The sequence below is a fragment of the Anopheles moucheti genome (assembly GCF_943734755.1).
Source record: "Anopheles moucheti chromosome X unlocalized genomic scaffold, idAnoMoucSN_F20_07 X_unloc_6, whole genome shotgun sequence".
Taxonomy (NCBI): domain Eukaryota; kingdom Metazoa; phylum Arthropoda; class Insecta; order Diptera; family Culicidae; genus Anopheles; species Anopheles moucheti.
Genome location: NW_026453570.1, coordinates 317,501 through 325,000, shown reverse-complemented (window position 1 = coordinate 325,000; position 7,500 = coordinate 317,501). Strand labels below are relative to the sequence as shown.

The 7,500-nt window shown below is 59.8% G+C and overlaps 1 non-coding gene across 1 annotated transcript; it reads right to left on the bottom strand.

Moving 5' to 3' along the window:
• Window positions 1-73: 73 nt before the first annotated feature.
• Window positions 74-231, bottom strand: LOC128308840 (5.8S ribosomal RNA). The gene has a single exon (XR_008288593.1). It is a non-coding gene; the product is annotated as a 5.8S ribosomal RNA (ribosomal RNA).
• Window positions 232-7,500: the final 7,269 nt, after the last annotated feature.

Genomic DNA, 7,500 nt, shown 5'->3' with positions numbered 1-7,500 from the left:
TGCTGCTCGCCCAGGCGTGCCGCTGGTACGCGGGCGTCCTGTAGTTATGGAATAGTGTGTAACAAGAATTGGTAGGCACTCAAGAATGTGTGCATCGGTCGGGTTTAAACGTCCGATGCGCCATATGCGTTCAACGTGTCGGTGTTCATGTGTCCTGCAGTTCACATTCTGACGCGCATTTAGCTGCGGTCTTCATCGATCCATGAGCCGAGTGATCCCCTGCCTAGGGTTTTGGTATGTTCAACTGTCTCCTATGTTTTCGTTATGCGCTAGGTGCATCTCTCACAACTTAAGTTCCCCGGACAGCGTAACCGTGCACCTCTCGGTTCCTTCGAAGCCGTCCAGGGTGGACAAGGATGACCATTGGTCTTCCTTCCCATTGATCGACGCGCGATGTGGGCGGCATCGGCGCGATCTTGCACAACTTTCGTTCTCTTGATTAGGTTCTCTCTCGCTCGAGGCCAGTGTTTAAATATGTTCTAGTGGGTCTTTACCTTCGCCCATGTGTCACACACTTTACGCGTTCGATGGCTGCCATTGGGAGTGTGCGCACAGGTACGAAGGCCACTGGCCTACGGTCGCGCACGCTCAATATCGTAGTATAGACACACCTCTCTCGCGGGTCTAATTGGCGTGCGCGGCCCCCAAAAGGTAACATAGCAGTTTGTTCTGCTGATACCGTGTTTCTCTATCTCTCTAACCAACTCACACAACAACATATATGTATTGATCGGTAATGATCCTTCCGCAGGTTCACCTACGGAAACCTTGTTACGACTTTTACTTCCTCTAAATCATCAAGTTCGGTCAACTTCGGCCATGCCAGCTGCAGCTCACGAAGGAACCGCGGAAGGTGTGCCTCCAGAGACCTCACTAAATAATCCATCGGTAGTAGCGACGGGCGGTGTGTACAAAGGGCAGGGACGTAATCAGCGCTAGCTAATGACTAGCACTTACTAGAAATTCCAGGTTCATGGGGACCGTTGCAGTCCCCAATCCCAACTAAATGAGCATTTGGGTGATTTCCCGTTCCTCTCGGAATGGGGGCGCCAATTGGCGAGAACACGCTGCTGCTCACATTGTAGCACGCGTGCAGCCCAGAACATCTAAGGGCATCACGGACCTGTTATCGCTCATTCTCACCTTGCTAAACACAAGTTGTCCCGCTAAGCAGGGCAAACGTGGCCGACGACCGCCCGTGAAGGGGCCGCCGGCCTTGACGTCAGGTGCGCCCGGAGGTGCACTGCTGACAGCGTTCTAGTTAGCTTGTTTGAGTCGCGTTCGTTATCGGAATTAACCAGACAAATCATTCCACGAACTAAGAACGGCCATGCACCACTACCCTTAAATTTGAGAAAGAGCTCTCAATCTGTCTTACCTCGATAAGTTCGGACCTGGTAAATTTTCCCGTGTTGAGTCAAATTAAGCCGCAAGCTCCACTTCGTTTTTTTTTTTTTTTTTTTAACAAATGCAGGTTTTATTGTTCATAAACATTATGTTCTAAAAACAATAGCGTAAACCCACGCTCTTGACGCACGACGTCGCCCGCCAGGGATTTGTCATGCGTCATTACGAACCCTTTCGGATGTCTCTTCCCTATTTCTTTATTAAATTGAATCGTATCTTAACCGCATATTAAAGGCGTACGCTTGCTTAGTCCGCGTGACTCACTCATTCTTTCCCCTCTCGGAGATCTCAAGAAGTCAACCCGACATCTATCGATCTGACCATTCCGCCTCGCTGGCGGCAGCCTCCTCCGCGGGTGTCCATCGTCGGCCTGCAGCCAAAGCACGACGGCGCCTTTCGTTTTCGCGTCTGTTCCGCCGAGACCTTATCAGGTCCGCCTCCGTAGGCGCGGTCCGACGGCGGCGCGTCGTCGAGGGTCCCTCAGCCTGGACCCGAGCTCGCCATGCGCGCTGCATGAATAGACGCCGCTCATGGCGAATTCTAACCGTTTCAGGGGAAGGTGGTCCCCCTCTGCTACGCCTAGGTATGGGAGGAGGAGCTAGGCCCGCTCGCTCCGCCTCTACTGCCGTCCGCAGTATCTCGTCATCTCGGGCGGCCAGTGCTGCTGCGACGTCCGCAGCCAGTCGCACTCGCGCCCGATCCTCCGCTCTGCCGCGAAGCCGTCGGTTGCGGGCAGATCGCTGACGCGCTGCTCGCGCCTCGTTCACGCGCCGCGTGATGTCTTCGATGATGACGTCGTCCATCTCCTCACCGAAGAGTGCGGCCACACTTTCGAGGACCACTTCCTCGTCCTCGGCGAAAGCCGCTTCCGTTCGACCATTGGTGAGCGCTTCCTCATCGCGCCACAGCTGTTGAAGCACTGTGGTGATGGTCTTTGCTGCTTTCTGAATGCGGTCCCACCACTCCGCACTCTCCAGCAGCTTCTCTGCGATGTTGTTAAGCTGGACCGACTCGGGTGTCCCCCAGCCCAGCAGCTCACGTCGGATCTCCTCGAACACGGGGCACTCGAACAAGACGTGGGCCACCGACTCGACCGACCCCACGCACCGTGGACACTCCGGAGACGAAGCGAAGCCGCAGACGTGCAGGTACTCCCGGAAGAATCCGTGTCCGGAGAGCACCTGCGAAAGGTGGAAGTCCACCTTCCCGTGCTTTCGTCCCGTCCACCGGTGCAGGTCGGGAATCATCCCGTGCGCCCACGTCAAGTAGCGGCTGGCCGATGGTGTTGCCGCCGCACGGTCCCAGGCGTCCTGCCATTGCAGCATCGTGGCTGCTCGCTCCGCCGCTCGTACCTCCTTCCTGCTGGCGCCAGGCTCGACCAGCAGCCTGCTATGGCACCTTGCGTCCTCGTTGACGACCAGCCAGTACGGCACCAAACCAGCCATCACCACTGACACCTCGTAGGATACCGAGCGGAACGAACTCGATACCCCACGTGCCAGTGGCTTCTGGACCTGGGCCAGTCGTCTTCGGCACCACTGCATGTCTGTCGCCTTAGCCCAGATGGGCGAGGCGTACCGGATCACCGACTCAGCGACTCCTGCCAGCAACCGCCGCTTGGCCACCTGGGGGCCGCTGTGGTTCCTCATCACCGAGGTAACCACCGCCACCGCACGGAGGGCCTTGTCCGCGGCCGCTTCCACGTGCGGTTTCCACGAGAGTTTCTCGTGGAGTTGTACCCCCAGGTAGCGTATCGATCGCTTTGACGTGCAGACCACTTCGCCGACGCGCACAGGAATTTCCAAACGTCCTCGACGCAGACTCGATATCAGAACCACCTCGGTTTTGTGGGGGGCGAGACTAAGGTGACGTGCCTCGAGCCACCCCATCACCGCGTCGATCGCAGCCTCCGCGACCGTCGCCGACTCCTCGGGTGTGCAGCCCTCGGCCAGGATGGCGATGTCATCGGCAAAGCCGACGATGGTGGCCCCTTCAGGGAGCTGGATCCGCAGAACGCCGTCGTACATAACGTTCCACAGAGTCGGGCCAAGGATTGACCCCTGTGGAACGCCTGCCGTCACCCGACGTGACACCGGGCCGTCGTGGGTGTCGTACACCAGCTCCCTGTCGGTGAAATAGTCGCGGAGCAGGAGTTGCAGCTGCGCTGGAACCTCCTTCTCACGCAGGGCCATCGCTATCGCCTGCCAGCTGGCGGTGTTAAAGGCGTTTCTGACGTCCAACGCCACAACCAGCAGACAGCGCTTATCCCGGTTGTTAGTCCGTCCGTAGGACATCGCGCGCTCGCCTGCTTCCACCACCAGCTGGATCGCCTGCAGGGTGCTCCGCTGCTTCCGGAATCCGAACTGGTTCTCGGCCAGCCGAGGTGCCTCCGGATCCTCCAGGTGCTCGTTGAGTCTGTCCAGCGTAGTCCTCTCGAAGACCTTCGCCGGATTGTCGATCAAGCAGATCGGGCGGCAGGACGAGGCTTCGCCCGGCGGCTTACCCGGCTTAGGCAACAGCACCAGCTTCTGCCTTTTCCATTCGCGTGGTATTTCGCCGGTGTCCAAGCAGCGCTGGTAGACACCAGCGAATGGCTCCGGATACTTCCGGATGGCAGCCGTTACCGCAGCGTTCGGTACTCCATCGAGGCCAGGCGCCTTCCGCGGATGCAGCTCGCTCGCTATCGCCTGGAGCTCCGCGCAGCTGATCGGACGGACCGGAGTGTCCCCTTCCGAAGGCGTGACGTCCGGCCACTCGACCGGGGGATGCTCCGGAAACAGCTCCTCGACGATCCGCTGCAACACCGCTGGATCGCGTTCACGCGCCGTCCAGCTGCCCCGAAACCGAAGAAGCACTTGCCGGAACCACTGTCCCGTCTCATCTGCAGCCAGGGCCTGCAGCCACTCATCGAACTGGCGCTGCTTGCTGGCCTTAATTGCCACCCTTAAGGCAGCACGCGCCTCCTGATGTTCCTCTGAAGCCAGTTCGGCGGACGTCTCGTCGAGGGCCAATAACTGTCGCTCCCGAGCCAACCGGCAGCGCTCGGTCAGCTCCTCGATATCCGGAGTCCACCAATATGTGTTGCAGTTCCTCCTCTGCTGCTGCGACTGCCCAATCCTCGCCATGGTAGCGTCGCAGGCCTCCGTAAGCACCATCCCCAGGCTTGCCGCATCGGTCACCCGATCGGCAAAACGGGTCGCCTCAAGTGCCAGCTCGAAAGTACGGGGGCAAAACTGGCGAGTTCGCCAGCGAGTACCCGCCTCCCGTACTTCGACACCTTCCTGCTGATGAATGCCCCGTCCGGGCCGCTGACCTGTACGATGCTGTTGCCCGACCGCAAACCGAATATAGCGGTGGTCGCTATAGGAGTAGCGGTCTAGCGTCCGCCAGGAGCTGATGTCCTCCGCTGCTCCATCCGATCGGCAGAGCGTTGGACTCGCGAAGGCGACGTCCACTCTGCTGGGCCGAGCCACACCGTTCCCCAGGAATGTCGGCTCCGTGCCGCGGTTGAGGACCTCCAATCCTAGGCTGGTAACCGTCTGAAGGAGCGCCTCACCCTTAAGGTTGGCCCGCTCGCTCCCCCAGGCCCCATGCCACGCGTTGAAGTCACCAGCTATCAGCACGCAAGGGTGGCCTCGCGCAAGTACCTCCAGCCGGTCCATCTGCTGCTCGAACTCCGGGAGGCCGATCGATGGCGGAATATAGCAGCAGATGACAACGATGCCCGCCACCTCGGCAGCTACGATGCCCGGATGCTGCACGCTCCTCACCCGCTGTATGGGAAACCGTTGGCCACTGGTGACGATCGCGGCCTTCAGTGCGTCGTCGGATGCCCAGTTCCCATTGTTGGCCGGCACAGCATAGAGCTCCGTGATGAGCATCACGTCTGCTCCCTCCTCCCTCATCCGCTGGAGCGCAAGATCCTGAGCGCTCCTGCTCTTACCGATATTTATCTGGAGCACTTCTATCATCATCGTGTGGCTGCAGCTTTGCACGAAGCTGCGGCAATCGAGTGCGGGCCGCCACACTTCAAACAGCGAGCCTCGCCAGTGCAGCTCGCTGCCTTGTGGCCTTCCGCGCCACACCGGATACACGCTTTGCTGCGGTCCTCTCCCGAGCACTGCCCGGCGAAGTGGCCGCGCTCCAAACATCGGAAGCACCGCTTCTCCTCCAGCGACGCTTTCGGGACCTCCCACACCCAACAGGAGGTGTGTCCTAGGAGCAGGCGCTTCCCAGCCAGATGCTCCGCATCCGACCGGGGCAGACGAACGCGAGCACGCTTCGTGCCGTCTCGCCGCTCCCACATGTCGAAGGTGGCCTCGGAATGCTCCTTGCCGAGAGCCGTCAACACCGCCCGACGCAGCTGGTCCTCGCTCGCCAAGGAGTCGATGTTTGTTATGAGCACCATCGACATCTCCGTACGCACGGACGCCGCACCCTTGTCTCCGATGGCTTGCCGGATACGCTGGCACAGCTCGGCGCTGTCGGCATCACGGCTCAGCGGCAGCCGCAAGGTGTCTTTCGGCGTTCGCTTGCCGACGCCGATCTTCTCCTGCATGCCGTCGAGATGCGAGCTCGTACGAATCGCCCTATACATGTCGAGGTAGCTGACGCCCTCCGCTGGCATCACCTCGATGGTGTCGGGCCGCTTCCGCGACTTCTTCACTGCAGCTGGCATCGTGCGTGGCTGCTGCTTACTCTGCTTTCGCAGCAACTGGCCCTGCAAATGCCACTGTTGTTGTTGTTGCTGGGGCTGCCCAGCCGAACGCTGTCCGCTCTGATGTTGCTGCGGACGTTGCTGCTGTTGCCGCTGCGGCTGCTGCCGTTGCGGGAGCTGCGGCCACTGCTGCTGATGCTGCTGAGCCGGCTGCTGGCGTGCCGACTTACGGCGCACCACCTCGGCCCAGGAGCCGCCTTCCTGGTCCGGAGACGGCACCACCGTAGCCGTCACCGCACCCTCTCGCTGTTGTGCCAGCTGCTGCTGCTGCTGCTGCTGCTGTTGCTGCTGCGACTGCGCAACAACCAGTTGCGTAAGGAGCCCAGAGACCATCTCCCGCTCCTTACGGTTCTCCTCTCGCAGATGGAGCACCTCCTGGCGATGGCACTCCTGCATCGCCGCGAGGTCTTTCCGGTATTGCTCAGCTTGCTCCGTCAGCTGAACACGGAGGAGGGATAGCTCGTCCTCCAGACGCTCGATGAGCCTCTCCATCGTGGCTCCTTTCGCAGCCGTGGCCGTGCCAACGCCACTCGTGCGAGCAACACCGCTCGTGGCTGCGGTCTGCCCTTCCGGCACTCTGCTGAGCATCACTACCGGTTTCGAGCCCACCGGTGCTCGGCTATCGGTCGATCCCGACCGTGATCGTAAATTCCGACTGGCGGACATCATCGCCAGAAGGAAGGAAGAGTCCGCGCTTTAAACTGGTTTTACTCCCCCTCGAGGAGGGACGCCAGCAGCGGACTGCCACGAGGATCGACGGCGAGGTTTTTCCGCCCGGGCGAGGTGAGGGAAGATGGTAGAAGAACGGGGGGGTGCGCGATGGACTCGTCCCGCCGAGCCGCTTCTTCTGATACCCCACTTGCCTGGGTGGCGATGAAGTTTTCCTCGGAAAAATCGCGAAAAAACCGCTTCCTGGGTGGTTTTTCCGCTCTAGGGGGGTGGGGGTGGGTGGTATGGTGGTGGGGGGGTATTTTCCCGACTCCCCTCTTGAAAACTCGTCGTTTGATACCCCGCACGACGGTATCAGGGCGAAAATTTTCTTCTTCGGAAAAACGCTTTTCCGCCCGTATCTCTCTGGATGTTGCGAAAATCACTTTTCCGGCGATGGAATTAGATGTAGTTTTTCCCGCCGAAACTTTTGTCCGAACACCCGGAAGCTCTAGCCCGACTCCTTGGCCGGGAAAATCGCCAAAAACCACTTCGGTAGGTGGTTTTTCCGCTCTAGGTGGGTGGGGGTGGGTAGTATCGTGATGGGAGGGTGTTATCCCGACTCCCCTCGTCAATCCGCGTCGATTGACACCCCACACGCCGGTATCAGGCCGAAAATTGTCCACTGACGAAAAACACTTTTCCGGCCGTATCTCCCCGGATGTCGG